Genomic DNA, 17,553 nt, shown 5'->3' with positions numbered 1-17,553 from the left:
CTCTGGGATTTCCTGCCGCTCCACTCAGCTCCCACTGCCGCACCCCTGCTCCACGCCTTCCGCGACCCTCTCATCACCCCGGCCGGCCTCCTCCGCAGCGCCCTCCCGCGGCCTCGGGGGCCCACAGCCCCTGCTCTGGCAGTGCTGGTTGCTGCCTGACGCCCGGCTAGGCGCCCTCGGCGATAGACAGCGCCTGCGCGCGCGCGCACGCGCGCAAGCATACGCGCAAGCACACACTCAGACATACAGCACAACACACATCTAACATACACAGAACTGACCCATGCAAGACATGTTACAACGAACGCTGACACCCAACACACATCAGATCAACCTTCGTCACACACACAGACAACTCGCACAAGTCACTAACCATGCACACCCAGCACACGGACCCACACAGTCAACAGATACACACCCAAACAGGACTTGCCAAACACATGCGATGCAACACCCACAACCAACCCACGCAGACACCCAACCACGCAAAACCAAAGACGCTGCACACTGTGTGCACACAAAACCAACACACATACTCAACCAAGCACACACAGCACACAACCAACACCCAGAGTCCCAATGAACAGCCCCAACACTTCTAAGCTGTCCTCGAACGTCCCTGCAGGAGTTCTGTCTCTTTGCCCCGGTGACTCTGATATTTACAATGTAAAGGCGGCAGGGGAGACCCATTGATAGACACTGACTGGGGGGAGATGAACTGAGAAATGAGGTACTGAGAGATGTCCAGCCCACAGAAAGAGACTTCAGGCAGAGGCAAGGCACTAGGAGATTGGCCCACGGGGCGGGGGTGGGGGGCTCCACAGGGGAAGGGCATACACAGCTCTGAGCACAGCGGGTGAGAACCGGGTGGGGGAGATCCGCTGCGTGAAGGACAAGGTGGGGGGGCAATGTCCGGCGCGCGTGTGCGCCGGATCAGTTCTGGGACGCAAGAGGTTATCCTGGGAGGCATCGAGAATGCCAAAGGGAGCACCGGGCACTCCCTGGAACCCCGTGGTGACTCCAGCTCTTCTTCCTCCTCCCAGGGGCTCCTCCTCCGAAACCCCCTCCCCTAACCCTTCTTCTCCCAAACCGGCTTTCAGCCTCCACAGGGTCTCCCTAGAATCAGACCCCACGCCCTGCTTGTGCTTAGAAGAATCCAGGCTCAAGATCTGAAATATCCGTTCAGCTGCCGCCCCCCTTCCTGTCCCCAAGCGAGAAGGTGGTACTTCTAGAAGCAGCAGCCAGTTTACCGCTGGAATCAGACCATCTGGTGTTAGGAATCCCGGTTTTGGTACTTCTTAGCTGTGTGAACTTGGGCAAATTTCATAACCTCTCTGAACCTGACTTTCCGAAAAAGAAAGTGCGGAATGCGGCAACAATCTCTTTGAAATATTTTTGGTATAAAATGAAAGAAAGTGTTCTGTGAGATGCTGGGCACTGCCGGCAGTTACCCTGGATTGTGAGTACCTAAAAGAGGGGTGTGTGTGTGTGTGTGTGTGTGTGTGTGTGTGTGTTGTACACACTTTCCTAGATACTCCAAGAGTCGGGGCTGACGACTCAGACATGGGGGGCTGAAATCCAAGTTTATGCTTTTCTGGATGATGAATTCTAGCAAATTAATGCCCCTCTTGGAACCTATAGAATCAGCCCCTAAAGCCTGCCTGTCAAGACCTAGAACATCGCAGCGGAGTGCCATATCGACCTGTTTTTGCGAGGAGTAAAAGCGAATTCAACCGCCTGCTCTTAATTCGGGGGGCCTGGCTGGACAGAAGGATCGCCCCGACCAGAGACTCCGGGTATGTCAGGGCAGCCCAGCCCCGCCGCGGCCCCCTTTGCTGCCCATTTTACAGACCAAGAAACTACAGCTCCTGGCGGGCGCCGAAGGGTGGCTGGATCGCAGTCTGTTGCAGTGGGGCCGCAGGGGCTGTCTCTTCCACCCACGGGAAGCAGGTTTCACAGACGGACGGGACTGTGGTCCTGCTGGAGTTCTCCGCGCTTGGCGCGGAGGCACCGTGCGCGCGCACGCGGGGCGCTACAGGCTGCACGTGCCGCGTTGTTTACCCGGAACGAGGCGGGTTAGGTTCGGGCAGGTGCGGCGCGACCTTAAAGACTCCTCTGCGCGGGGCCGCTTCCCTGCCTCCCCAGCAGGGCACCATCCGGACTCCCAGGCGGTGAAGGCTGAACTCTACGTTTGGGGATGCTATTTGAAAAAGATACCTAGTTTTCTCTCTGATGACCCCTCCGCTGTTTCTATTTCCCAGTGGCAGTTGGGGCTCTTCCACCAAAGAAACGTCCAGTGGCAAGCCCACACGGGACTCCCCTCTCAGATTCTCCGAGCCTCAGGCTCCATGTCTGCTAAATGGACACAACAGTGACTCCGTGGAGCTTTGGAAAGAGTGAAAGGAAAAGCGGTCCTCCCAGGTCTGTTGGTCTAGCATGTCACCTGCGCTCCCAAGCTGGAGATGGAAAATAACCGCAGACCTGTCCTTCCTGAGATAACTGAAACTAACACGTATAGAGCCCTGGCACGTATAAGGACCATTCCAAGCGCTCCATGTGGATCATACCAAGGAATCCTCACTACTGGGACAGCACACAGTTCTGGTAGCCCCATTATAGACAAGGAAACTGAGGCATAGATTGACTCGGGAAGAAGCACAGAGATAGTGAGAGCTGAGCAGAGCTTCTGTAAGAGGCAGGCTTTTGCTGGGCGCTGTCACCTACCTTTTCGCTTCTCTGAGCCTCAGTTTTCTGGTCACCAGAAAGGAGTCATGTCCAGACTGATGCAGAGGAAGCTGGGGTGACTTGAACTAGGACGTCTGGAGGACACGCGTCTGCCCGTGTCTGGCTGGTCTGGTCTTGCTGGTAGCCTCCTCAGATGCTTTGGCCGCCGACTGAAAGACATGCCTGCTTGGATTCCCCAAGGGCTAGGAGGGTGGTCCTAAGGTGTTGAGTGAGTCTGAAGCGGCAGGAGTGTTCTTTTTGCTCAGTGTGGCGCTCTTGCCCTTGGATGCTGATGGGAAGGATAGAAGATTCTGAACCCTCTGTGGATCCAGAAAGTGAAAGTTGCTCAGTTGTGTCCAACTCTTGGAGACCCCATGGACTATACAGTCCAAGGAATTCTCTAGACCAGAATACTGGAGTGGGTAGCCTTTTCCTTCTCCAGGGGATCTTCCCAACCCAGGGATCGAACCCAAGTCTCCAGTACTGCAGGCAGATTCTTTACCAGCTGAGCCACAAGGGAAGCCCAAGAATTCTGGAGTGGGTAACCTATCCCTTCTCCAGCAAATCTTCCCCACCCAGGAATAGAACCGGGGTCTCCTGCATTGCAGGCAGATTCTTTACCAACTGAGCTATCAGGGAAGACTTGTGGGCCCGGAATTAATCCTTAAATCCTCTCCCTGAGACACAGGCACTCTTATTAAGCCTTATTACAGCCACAGGTGGCTTCCCTGGTGGCTCAGACGGTAAAGCGTCTGCCTGCAATGTGGGAGACCCGGGTTCAATTCCTGGGTCGGGAAGGTCCCCTGGAGAAGGAAAAGGCAATCCACTCCAGCACTCTTGCCTGGAAAATCCCATGGACAGAGGAGCCTGATAGGCTACAGTCCATGGGGTCGCAAAGAGTCGGACACGACTGAGCAACTTCACTTTCACTTTCACTTTCTTTCACAGGTGAGGAAAACGACACAAAGAGATACAGTGACTTGCCAAAGGTCACACAGGTGCCTAAGACCACATCAGTGTCTTCCACCAACCCCCTCACCTCCAGCATGAACTAAGAAACTCATCCGAATGCCAACAGAGCCACCAGGAAGCGCTGGCACCTGGGCCAGAGCACTTGGCAGAACCACCCCTAGGACCACAGTCAAGACTGACCAGTTGCCTTGCTCTAGATTCTTGGTGCCCCCCTAAATCCATGTTGGATTTGGAGAAACCATTCTGGACATCACCTTAGAGATGTGATGTTTTCACCAATGGAATTATGTCCTCAGTGACAGATGAGAAAACGGAGGCTTGAAGGGGTCCTGCTATTTGGAACAGGTCGTAGGCAGAAAGTGTGGGTCTGGTGTACCTTCATTGATTCACTCAGAGGTGGAACAAGGCGGACACCGTAACAAACAAATACCAACTGCAGTTAGAGACGAAGGCCTGGAAGGGCGGTGATGAGTATAATGGAAGCAGTCAAGGTGGACCTCTTTGCGGAGGTGACCTGTGAGTTAAAACCCAAAAGGTGAGGAGGAGCTGGAATTCAAAGAGGAGCCAAGAGAAGAACCTCCTGTGAAGAGGGGCAGCCAAGTGCAAAGGCCCTGAGGCTGGGCCGAGGCCGGAAGTGGCCTCCAGGGTCCGCTTTGCATTTTCAGAAACTCCGAGAGATGTAGTTGAACCGGGAAGGTGGAAGAGGAGGGACCGCCCTCCTGGTTAGAGGGAATGTGATGATGGCTTGGATCAGGGTAACCCTGAAGAGATGCTTTTTCCTTGGCACCCTTCATTCTCTTCTGTGCCTCCACTGCCCGCCACCCCGACCCCCCACCGCCCCCCACATACAGAAAGGGTTTCTGGAGGAGCTTCGCAACCTGGAGGGGGTGAGGTAAGCCCCAGGCCCCGCTGTAGTTTCCTTCCCTCGCGAGCTTATTCAGATATGAGACTCCGAGCCTCCCCCCAGCTCCCACCCTGGAGTCTCCAGAATCGCTGGAGACCTTAGGAGCCAGCTGGGCCTCAGCTGTGAGGCAGGGTCCGCCCCCCCCCCCCCCCCCGTCCCCGACACCCCCCAAGGCTACCGCGGCTCACAGCTCCGTCGCCCCCCTCCTCCCTCTGGCACCCGGCCTGGCTCCTGGAGGCCCAGCTGTGAGCCAGTTGTGAGACCCCACCCCCGGCCTGCGCTCCCCACTCCCCGGAGCTCAGCCATTCTCCCGGGCCTGCCCCGAATTCATTCCGCAGCTTAGCAAACTGAGGCCTGGATACCAGCGAAGGCAGGGGATTGCCTGGTATTGTGCCCTGCACAGGTGCGGAGACTCTGAGCCCAACGCCCGCCCTGCGCCATCCCATTTAATCCTCACAAGAGCCGAGGACATACATAGGATTATTATTGTACACAATAATAACACTGAAGCTGAAACTCCAATACTTTGGCCACAGGATGGGAAGAACTGACTCATTTGAAAAGACCCTGATGCTGGGAAAGATTGAAGGCAGGAGGAGAAGGGGACGACAGAGGATGAGATGGTTGGATGGCATCACTGACTCAATGGACATGAGTTTGAGTAAACGCAGGGAGTTGCTGATGGACTGGGAGGCCTGGCGTGCTGCAGTCCATGGGATCGAAAAGAGTCGGACACGACTGAGCGACTGAACTGAACTGATTGCACAGAAAAGCACACTGCTGTCCAGAGAAGTGACGGTACTTGCCCAAGGCCATGTGGCCAGACCAGATTCCAACCTGGAAGTTAAGCCAGGAGCTCAGGGTGCAAAATTTGGGGAAGCACTCACTCTCGGGGTTGTGTGAGTGCTGGGTGGGTGCCTGGAGGGAAGGGACTACGTGTCCAAAGAGTGAAGATACTCCCCCCTCAATTGCCTCATTATTGAGGCACCTCTGCTCCCTTGGAGTTATTAACAAAAGGGGACCTTCAGCTCCCTGAGTCCCTCCTTTCACTTTATTCATGCTTCAAGTCTGGCACCAAGTACATCTGTCAACATCTTTCCTCCTGTGAATGGAGGGCAGGCTATGGTCTGGTAGGTTTTTTTCAGGCCAGTGCTCAGTAGGGCTAAGGGTGGAAAAGCACATGCTGGCCACATCCCCTGAAGGAGCGCTTACTCTGAGCCAGATTCTGTACCAGGTGCCTAACACGTGTTATTTCATTTCATCCACCCCAGGACCTTTAAAGAAAAGATTGTCTTTTACTCTTTTTCCCAGAAGGGTCAGCTGTAGTCTGCACACATCAGGTGACCTGTCCAAGATCACAAAGCAGCTTCCGGGTGAACCCTAGACACTTGACCGGAATACCCAGTTTTTCCTCCACTTTGGGGCGGGACTGGGGGAAGTGGTTTCCAAGGAGACAAGGAGAGATAGGAGAGATGGGGGCTGAGCTGGAAACTTCATGGTCCAGGGAGGCGCTTTGAGAATCTTCCTGAGCTCTCTTAAAGTGCCTATCAGTTAAGATCTAAGGCTCCTCCAGGTTAAATCAAGCTGCTCAGAGTCCAGGGTTGAAGCAATGGATCTGAGAGGCCGAGTCACTGGACCCCAACGCCAGGGAGTTCATTGACCCGGCCTCTCAGATCCGTGGCTGCAGGGGCCATTCTGATTTTATCTTCCTCATGGAAGGCTTCATGGGCTTCATGGGCCTGCGACCAGTGCCATCACACAGGGACCCACTCTCAGAAGAGGGTTTAAGGCTGGGTTTAAACCGAAGCTGGGGGTTTAAGGCTGACATCCCCCATCTCAAAGTCCTTAGTAATTTTATCATTGTGCTTACATTTCATAAGTGATGTCTTATGAGCTGGCGGCTTGGACCTGCCTCCAGCTGCCTCCCAGCAATAGTTTCTGGCTGCCTGATTCCCCTCCTCTTTGGCGACCAGGACCCACCCAGCCTCCCCCTCTGCCCCTGCCCCATGACCACTGCTGCCCACCATCTGGCAGGGGCCTGGGTGCCCAGGTGGGGAAAGGCAGGCCCCAGGGCATCTGAAGGTGGAGCACGTGTTCAGCAGGCAACACGGGAGGGGCGAGCCTCCTGTCCACCTGGATCCGGGACCCAGCGCATCCCAGCAGAGACTGAAACACCTTTGGGAATCACCCATTTGTCAAGGAGGAGGAGAAGGTGCCTGACTGATTTGACTTCCCCATCGCTGGTTAGGCCTGGTGGTTGGCAGAAAGGGGAGCTGAACAGCTGGCAGCTGGTGGGCTGTGCACTTGCAGCCAAGTCACCGTGTGGTGTCCCCGGAACACCTGCCATTGTCCCTGTGAGCGCAAGGAAGTGATCCCGCATAGGCAACAGACAGGGCAAGAGCGAGACCACAGAGAGGGGCAGACACTTTCTACATGAACCCCATTAACACACTTCCCCTCTGTGTTCCGAACAGGGGGTGTGCGTTTTCATTTTGCCCCGCACCCCACAGTCTATGCAGCCAGTTCTCGCTCTGTGTACCAGGTTGCTGCTGTTGTTCAGTCGCTCAGTCGTGTCCGACTCTTTGCGACCCCATGAACAGCAGCACGCCAGGTTTCCCTGTCCTTCACCATCTCCTGGAGTTTGCTCAAACTCATGTCCCTTGAAGTCGGTGATAACATCCAACCATCTCATCCTTCACCACTGTCTTCTCCTTTTGCCTTTAATCTTTCCCAGCATCAGGGTCTTTTCCAATGAGTGTACCAGGTAGCCTGTGGGTATTTCTTCCTGAGGGTTTAGTACCGCTGACCCGGCCAGCAAAGTTGCATGGCCCCAGGGGTTTGGGCAGAGGTAAGCGCCACCTCTCAGCTAATAAGCAAGTCTTCATAAAATAGGATGCCCCCTGCTTCCCCAGGAGTCCCAGATTTATGAGGACGTGCCCTTGGGAGCACACCAGCAGGACCTGCTCTTCGATTCAGGGGTGATGTGTCTGCGGTGGGGGTTCTAGAAAGTTTTAGGCTCAGAATCAGAGAGCTAGCTGGGTGGGTAGACAGCCAGACATGGGTGCGGGTCCTCATGGGCCATGTGAGGAAACTGAGGCTTGGAGAGAGTTTGTGACAGTCTGGGGGTCCCACTGGGAGGAGGAGCAGAGGGAGGTCAGGCGCTCAGGTTATCTGGTCCAGCCTAAGTCCAAAGCAAACATCTCTGCTGTTCCTCTGCCTTTGGTGAGTTTTGCTATGATGGTTTCCAAGACCCTTGATCTTGCTGTTTGGCCCATCCTGTCCAGTTCGCCATAGCACCTGTGGGAGGGATCTTTAAAAGACTGAAATCTGATCATTTTATTCCTCAGCTCTAAACACATCAATGGCTTCCCATCTCATTCACAGCAAAGTACAGAGTCATAATACCAGGCCCAGAAGGCCTACATGATCTCCATCCTCCACTTGCCACCCGCCCAACCCCGTCCGCACTCCCTATGACTTTCCCAGTTGCTCAGACCATGGTGATTCCTCTGACTTTCTGGGTGTCTCTCAAGCATAGCACACGTGCCCCTGCCCCAGGATCTTTGCACTAGCTGTTGCCCTTTGCCTGCAGTGCTTTCCCCTGGGTACTTGTATACCTGCATGCTCTCTCTCTCTTTCTCTCTTAGGTTTCTGCTCCAATGTCTCAGAGACGACTTTCCTACCCCTCACCCCCACCTTGTCTAAGTTTCATTGCTGGGACTTCCCTGGTGGTACAGTGGGTAAGAACCCACCTGCCAATGCAGGGGGACGTGGGTTTGCTCCCTGGTCCAGAAAAATTCACATGCTGCAGAGCGACTAAGCCCGGGTGCCTGCAACTCCAGAGGCCACTAGCTGCAAGTACTGAAGCCCGTGCACCTAGAGCCTGTGCTCCACAAGAGAAGCCATCACCATGAGAAGCCTGTGCACTGCGACACAGAGCAGCCCCTGCTCGCTGCAGTTAAAGTCCATGCATAGCAACAAAGACCCCGTGCAACCAAAAATGTAAAATAAAATAAATAAAATTGTGTTGTTGTCACTGCAAGATCACTCCTAAGCTTGCTTTATGTTCATATAAATCACTGCCTGACAGCAGAGCATGTGTTACCTGTTTATTTTCTGTCTCTCCCATACTTGACTCTCAGCACCTTGAGGCAATGACTATGCTCCAGCACCTGGAACAGTGCTCAGTGCATAGTAGGGCTTGGTGGTGGTGGTTTAGTCACTAAGTCGTGTCTGACTCTTTGCGACCCCATGGACAGTAGTCTGCCAGGCTCCTCTGTCCATGGGATTCTCCAGGCAAGAGTACTGGAGTGGGTTGCCATTTGTCCAGGCTCTTCCCAACCCAGGAATCGAACCCGGGTCTTCTGCATTGCAGGCAGATTCTTTACCAACTGAGCTATGAGGGAAGCCCTAATAGTTATTAATTAAATGAAAACTTATCATCTCATACACAGAAAGAGTCTTGAGAGGCTCTGTGGGCAGCTGTAGGTCCTGCAGGTCTGGGGCGCAGCTGGCTGGCACACTGGGCCGTGAGCACTGAGCCCAGCTCTTGGTTGCAGTCCACACCGCCGTCCATTTCTCAGAGGAGAACCTGGGCGACCTAAATGACCAGGAGGCAGGCAGATGGGTGCTGAGAAGTCAACAGCCTCCAATCCAACAGCCCTGGGAATTCGGACTCGAGGAAAAATGGTAAAGGAGGAAAAGGCCATCATGTCCACGCAAGCCTGCCAGCTCTCATATCCTGCCGCATCCCTGTCCAGAGTGAATGCAGGACACCTTGAGGAGCAATGGGCTGGGTGTGCATGTGGAGCTGGATGGAGTTAAGTGAGTGCTGTTCTTGGAACCAGGAAGCTTGGGTTCAGGTACTGGCCTCTCACTGGCTGTGTGATCTTGGGCATGTTAGTTCACCTCTCTAGTTAACAGTTTTTTTCATCTGTGTAATGGGTGTCATAATTCCTACCGCCTGGGACTAGTATGGGGATTAAATGAGTCAATGCATGTGACATGCTTGGAATAGTGACAGGGACTTAGCAAGGCCTCAAAAGTCACTGCTATTATTAATTTCTTGGGACTCAGAATCCAGAAAGCCTGAGGCTTGGATCCTGTCCCCCCGACTCCTGCCCAAGCATCAGCCAGGGTGGAAGAGAAAAGAGAAAAGCAGAAATTCTGGGGGTAAAAACACACAGGTATGTCTCCCAGCTCCACTCTCCTCTCGTAGAAAGAAAGTGAAAGTCACTCGGTCATGTCCGACTCTTTGTGACCCCATGGACTATACCGTTCATGGAATTCTCCAGGACAGAATACTGGAGTGGGTAGCCTTTCCATTCTCCAGGGGATCTTCCCACTCCAGGGATTGAAACCAGGTCTCCCACATTGCAGGTGGATTTTTTACCAGCTGAGCCACAAGGGAAGTCCAAGAATACTGGAGTGGGTAGCCTATCCCAGGGGATCTTCCTGACCCAGCAATTGAACCAGGGTCTCCTGCCTTGCACAGGCAGATTCTTTACCAACTGGACTATCACAGAAGCCCTTCCTCTTGTAGACTCTCAACCCAAATCAGCAAGGTTGACAAGGCAGGAGTTATAACTCTCTTTTGCCAAACGAGGAGGCCAAGGCCCAGAAAGGTTGGAATACTTGCCTAAGGTTGCACAGGCAAGAACGGACTAGAATTAGCCTGGATGTTTGGATTCCTGGGCCTGTGTTCTCTTTCCACTGTATTTGTACACTGCACTGCTTTTCCTTGGACCTGCCTTCTGCATTGCAACTGGCTGTCTTTCTTTTCCAGCACTTGGATGAGCTGGAGCCTGAAGACATAATAGCGAATTGGACCCCGTTTTACCACAGATCCCAGGCCAGGGCACGGCCGCTGAACGCTGAGGCTCTCCGAGAAGCTCTTGCCCTCCATCTGTGATGTCTATGAGATCATTTTTGACAAAGATTTCCCAGAAGTTCTTAAAGTACAGGTGAATGTAAGAAATTCTGCCAGGATGAAATTAAGATAAGGGTTCAGTCCTTAGCATTTGGGTACTTTTCTGTATGTGGTTGAGGGAAAGAAAGAATGATTTTTGTTTGCTGAGGGCCAACTCGGTCCCTTATTCCTGTTGTTTAATATGATGGCATGGGCATCCTGACCCGGTTGTTCAGGGAATACTGGAACCCAGAGTGGGTAAGTCAGTTGCTCAAGATCACACAGCTAATGAGCCTGTATCTGGAATTCAAATTAAGTTCAAATGCCTATGTCCATTCAGTCCACCCACACTTGCTTTAAGTGCCTTTTAAATACAATAATAAGTTCTGAAAGCACTCTGGACATGGTTGCAAAAATGCAAAATAAGAAAAACACTTAGAAGAAGAAGAAAGAATGTTGGAGGAAAAAAGCAAATAGCAGACAAATAAACCCCAAACTCTCTCCGGGTGTTGGTGGTTTTCACTGGAGATGATAAAGAACTTCAAAATCACTCGTTGGACTTGTTAATAGCAGTCTGGTAAGAGAATGCTAATGAAATGTTATTAGTTTTTTTTTCTTGTTAAAATCTCATTTCAAATAATTTGGTTCGTCATCCACTTTTTACGAGGAACAAAAACAAATGTTTTCCAAAGCTTCAAACCAAAATCTCTGTGTGGATTTCTTGTTTTGAGCCAAATATTTGGTGTCTTTTCCCAGCTGGGAATTCCCTTTTCCAGTCCCTCTGCTGTTCCAAGTCATACATGTCTTGCTGGTCCAAGTTTTGTCTCCCTCATCCTTAGATATTAGCCCCGTCCCCAAAGAGGGTCAGAGTTCTGGGTTCAAATCCCAGATCCATTTTTTTACCCACTAAAAAAATTAGTTTTTGTTTTAATATAAGCCATACTTTAAAGACTTTCCCACTGGGAGAGAAAAAATGATACAAAGAGTATAGAGCATATTTCCAATATTCTCCCCAGAGATGGTAGGGTTTTAAAAGCTATTTTTAGAAAGAAGTAAATTTATATAGTTTTTAGAGTGAAATGATTTTAAAAGACTTATAATGAAAAAGAGCAGCCTGCATCCTGCCCACCTCAATTCTTCTAGCTAGATGCAACCGTTTCCAACATTTAGATATTCCTTTTGGTGTTTTCTTCCCTCTTTCTTAGTAATATCTCTACACTGATAATTCTTGATTTTTTCCTGTGTCCAACATTATCAGTGGACTTTATATTACCAAGATAAAAATGAGCTCTTACACTAGTTCCCCCAGTTATCCTCTCGCTAGTCTAATTATAATCCCTTTTTTATTAAATCAATATTATTTAGTATTCAGTTCAGTTCAGTTATTTAGTATTATGACTATGTAAATTGTGTTCACAATCACCCCATATAATATGCTAACATTTACTATGTTTTTGTTCTGTATAACTTTTTCTTCTTCCTGGAGTTGATAATTGCCTTTAAGTTTTATATAATTTCCTGTGTGTCTGTTGTTAATTCATCTCCTCACTTTTTCAGAAATGGAAATTATCCAGGGCCAGTTCATGTACCAGATACCATACTAATCTCTCAGATTCATTTTTCCCCAGTGAAGTAATTTTCCTGGAGAGTATTAACCTCTTACCACTGGTATTACCCTCACACTACAGCACAGCTGTCAGCCTTGAATGTCTCTTCCACATCACCTGGGACATTTCCTTTGCCACTCTCTTGGGTTGAACCCCTGTTTTCTGAGTTTCATTCCCCGCCCCCTCTTTTTTTTATTTTTGCTTGGTTTATTTCCTGTGTTGGTGGAGATCTCTTTCAGTAGCTTTCTGAGGCAGGGTTCATGGGAGGTAAAATTTTCAAAATTTTGCATGACTGAGATTGTCTTCATTTCATGCTCACATTTCAAAGATAGTTGACTTGAGTGTATATTTGCTCCTGCAACCTTGGAACCATTTCTCTGTGGTCTTATCACTTCCAGCTACTGATAGTCTGATGTCATTCTGATTCCTATCTTATCTCTGTAGGCACTGGGGATCCTTCTCTTACTCTTGTTGCTTGGGAATATCATCATCATGTATCTTGGTGCGGTTCTTTTTTATTCTTTGTGTTGAGCCCCAGGTAAGTCATTTCAGTCTGGAAACCCATGGCATTAGGTTGCAAGAAACTACCCTGAAATGTTAATCTGATCGGTTCTTTTTCAGAATTCCTATTATGTCCTATCGCTTGGCTGTTAGGCTGCTTAGACTGAAACTGTAACGTTTTTAAAATCTTTTTTTGATCTTTTCTCACCTATGTCCTACAGTGCTTTTCTAGGAGATTTCGTCTGTTTTATCTTTCATTCTTTTCCTTGATATTTTTGTTCCTACTGTTATGCTTGTAATATTTAAGAGCTCTTCTGTGTTCTCTGAATGTTCCCTTTTTATAGCATCTTATTATGTTCTTATTTCACAGACGCAGTATTTTCTCTGAGGCTTTGAATTATATTTTAAAAGTTTTCTTCTGCTTGCTTCATTGTCTCTCTTTTTCTCCAAGTTCTTCTTTCCCATTTAGAGGTGTTTCCCAAATGGATGATCTTTGCACCCCCCCCCCCAAAAAAAAAAAAAAACGATGCTGCACAAAAAAGTTGCCCACAGGCTCTGTGGGCATGGGCTGGTCTTGTGGACAGGCGGGCTACCTGATGGGGCAGGAAGGCAGTGCGTGCTCCGTCATGTCCGACTCTTTGTAACCCTTGGGACTATAGCCCACTTGGCTCCTCTGTTTGTGTGTGGGGTTTTTCAAGCAAGAATATTTGAGCAGGTTGCCATTTCCCTCTCCAGCGGATCTTCCTGACCCAGGGATCGAACTCATGTCTCCTGTGTCTCCTGCCTTGCAGGCAGGTTCTTTACCACTGAGCCATTGGGGAAGCCTCTAGTAAGTAAGGCAGTGATCCAGCCCAAATGACAGTTTCTATGGGCCTTTCCCCTTAAGCTAGTGGGATTCCCCAGAGAGATTCCCATCAATTTCTTCCCTGGTAAGGGTATCGAGGGTAGAATCTAGCCAGTAGATTCCTGAGAGCTGAGGAGAGAAAGACACCATGAGGTCTCCCCATTGTAAGTACAGAATGTTTCCTCATGCTGTTTTCAGCCCAGTTCCAGGTTGCCTCCTTCAGAGGTATCTAGTATCTTGGAGGCCAGAGCCTACCTGGGTCCATTTCTCCAGAGAAGAAAGCTCCAGGGGTTCACTAGAACAGGAGATGAGTGTGCATCTTGACATACACAAGGGAGAACTTTCTATCAGTCCCCTCTGCTTCTACTCGTCTCTCGCCCGATCTCTAGACACACCCGGGCCTCTAATTCCAAGGTCTTATCCTCTGGTTCTGGGCATGACCACCTCACCTATAGACTCTCTCCTCTAAGACTTGGATTTCACTTGAGCTGGCTCTGCTAGGCTGCATACCACTTGCCCGTTTGTTCACCATCTTCCCAAACCTTACAGACATCTCTTGATTCCTGCACTCTTTGTCCTCACAGATGAATGCCTTTTAAAAATTCCTTTCCTATCATTGTAGTGGCCTGTTAGAGGAAGTGTAAATAAATGTGTTTCATCTGCAGTGTTTGTATGGACATAGAAATTTTTGAGACATTTACATAATAATAAATCCACTGATGATAATGAAAACAATAGTAATAACAACTATTGCCCATCACTTAAATTGATCCAGTACTTTGTAGCCACCATCTCATAATGACCCAAGAGGTAAGCCCTGTTTTTGTCCCCATACCACAGATGAGGAAAGGGGTCCTCTGCCAGCCAGGTAATTCGCCCAGAGCCAGTGTTGATGAGTGGAGAGGAAGACCAGGTCTGTCTCTGGAGCCTGGTCCTAACCTCCCCCTGTGCAGCCTTCCAGTCCTATGTACTCAAGACCCCACAGGAATAGGGAAAACGTCACACAAACCAGGCTGTGAGCATTATTCCCTAGCTTCCTTTTCTAATCCAATCATTGGCCTCGGATTTCAGTTTATATCAGCTCATTAGAGCAACCACATCCTTTTTAACAGGAGCATACTATTCCCCAACAAAACCTACCAAAATGCGTGTAACCACTCCCTATGGAAGGACATAGGAGTTGTCGCTAATCTCCACAACTTTTAGCCATGTGACTTGGGGTGAATCAGATGTCCTTTTGGGCCTCGATTTCCCCATCCTAAAAATGGAGGCATCACAGAGGGTCCACTCCAGTACAATTCCATTATATAAAGTATAAGAGCCGTTGAAAACTCAAATATGCCATGAGCAGTGTTGAATGATAACTCCGAAAGATACGTCCATATCCTAATACCTGTAACCTGTGAATGTGACCTTATTTGGAAAAATAGTCTTGGCAGATGTGACTAAATTAAGGATCTGGAAATGAGATCATTCTGGATGACCCATGTGGGCCCTAACCCCAGTGACAAGGGTCCTTATAAGAGGCACACAGAGGAGGCACTGTGACCACGGGTTCGAGGTTGGAGTGATGTGGCCACACACCTAGGAATACTCACAGCCACCAGGAGCTGGAAGAGACAAAAAGGGTCCTCTCCTAAGGCCTCCGGAAGGAGCTCAGCCCTAATGACACCATTTTTTTCAAAGTATTTTTTCAAATTGAAGTATAGCTGCTTCACAATATTGTATTATTAATAATTTCTGCTACACAGCAAAGTGATTCATTTATACACATATATACATTCTTTTAAATATTCTTTTCATTACAGGTTTATCATGAGATACTGAATATAGTTCTCTGTGCTACACAGTAGGACATTGCTGTTTATCCATTTTATCTGTATTGGTTTGTATCTACTAACCCTGAAGTCCCAGTCCATCCCTTCTCTATCCCCCATCCCCTTGGTAGCCACAAGTCAGTTCTCCATGTCTGTGAGTCTATTTCTGTTTCATAGATAGCTTCATCAGCGCCATATTTTAGATTCCACATATCATATGATATTTCTCTCTGACTTCACTTATGATCATCTCTAGTGGCATCCATGTTGCTGCAAACGGCATTATTCTGTTCTTTCTTATGGCTGAGTAGTATTCCATTGTATATATGTACCACTCTTATTCATTCATCTGTCCATGAACTTTTAGGGTGTTTCCATGTCTTGGCTATTGTGAATATTGCTGCTATGAACACAGGGGTGCAGGAGTCTTCTTGGATTGTAGTGTTGTCTGGATGTGGCTTCCCAGGCGATGCAGTGGTAAAGAATCCACCTTCCAATGCAGGAGATGCAGAAGATGTGGGCTCCATTCCTGGGTTGGGAAGATCTCCTGGAGGAGGAAATGGCCACCCACTCCCGTATTCTTGCCTGGAAAATCCCATGGACAGAGGAGCCTGGTGGGCTACAGTCCATGGGGTTGCAAAAAGTCGGACACGAGTTGTCTGGATATCTGCTCAGGAGTGGGATTGATGAATCATATTGTAGCTCAATTTTCGGTTTTCTGAGGAGCCTCCATCCTGTTCTCCATAGTGGCTGCACCAATTTACATTCCCACCAACAGTGTAGAAGGCTTCCATTTTCTCCGCATCCTCTCCAGCATTCGTTATTTGAGCCCTACTGACATCTTGATTTCGGGCTTCTGGCCTCTAGTCCTGTCGAGGGAACAAATTTCCGTTGTTTCCAGCTACCAAGTTTGTGGGTAACTTGTTAGGATAGCCACAGGAAACTAATGTTATGCCACTGGAAGGAGTTTGTAAAAGTGAAAGCATCACTTACAGCATCTCACAGAATTCTCCCACGTATGAACTGGATGCTCCGTGAAACCATTTCCAGAGACCCATCCACCATCCCGCACAGGCATCCTAACAAGGTTCTATGCACGGTTCAGGTAACACACTCCCTACGAACCATGGCTCTGAAATCAACACTGTCGCCCCCACTGACCAGGAGAGATGCTTAAGGAGACTTCCTGGAGGAAATCTCAGCCTGTTCTTAACCCCAGAGTAGGACGATTTGGAAGGGTCCTTAAAGACCCAACCCTATTACTGGGAAGCTGAGCTCAGAAAAGGCATAGACTTGCTAAGGTCATGGGGCTAGCAGAAGCTTGAGTAATGGGGTGCCTGGTAGGCAGCCTCCCCACACCGTGGAGCTGGACTGCCTGAGCTGTGGTGGGCCTGTACCTCCACCTGGATCTGCCTGGCAGCTGAGGCTGCCCCCCGGCCCTGCACGGAAGGAAAGCATCCCAGACCCAGGGAAGACCCACCTGCCTTCTAGACTGCCCTGGGGAACCTCCAGCCAACTCCTTAACTTCTCTGAGCCTATTTCTTCATCTCTAATGTGGAAAAGCTACTGATTATAACAGTCACACCTACCTCTAGGGTTGTTTGGAAGATTAAAAATGACCCTGGGTGAACATGCGTCATAAGAACATCAAGGCCAAATACACATTGGCTTTCCCTGTCCCACGCTCTCACAGGGCTCTGGCAACACCACTTAGCTCTGTTACTGTTATTTTTAATGCTCGTCTTTACCCTTGGGATTAAAAACTCCCTGCCACCAGTGGCTTTGGCTGGTTTTTTTTTTCTTTTTTTCACTGTTGAATTCTCCGTTCCGACATGATGCCTGATGCCTAAGTGTTTAAAAAATATTGCCTAAATGAATATACGAACACTACTGTTAATACAAGATGGCGTCATGTATGTAGGATTATTAAAAAAAAAATCTTTTGTCTTATGGGTACAGAATTACATACTAGATTTTGTCTTTATGAACTAGGATCTTTTTCCTGTCAGTCTTTCCCACCTCTTTGAATCTCTACCTCTTTCCACCCTTCCATCTTCAGTTCCAAGCTCTCCAGCAGGCTCAGAGTCACTGGCACAATCTTGGTCTGGTCACCTCCAAGCTTGCCTGTAACCTCTCCTGGCCACAGTTTGCACAGGAGCAAGCAGAGACCTGCCTCCTCGGCCCTCCAAGCAGCCCCCTTCCTCCTTGTGGGGAACTTCCAAGCCTGGACCTGGGGTCATCAGGAAACCCAAAACCAGGTTCTAATGGGACTCAGC

This window comes from Bos javanicus, chromosome 6 (assembly GCF_032452875.1).
Source record: "Bos javanicus breed banteng chromosome 6, ARS-OSU_banteng_1.0, whole genome shotgun sequence".
In the NCBI taxonomy this organism is placed as follows: domain Eukaryota; kingdom Metazoa; phylum Chordata; class Mammalia; order Artiodactyla; family Bovidae; genus Bos; species Bos javanicus.
The sequence above is the reverse complement of the archived record's forward strand: the minus strand, read 5'-3'. Positions refer to the sequence as shown.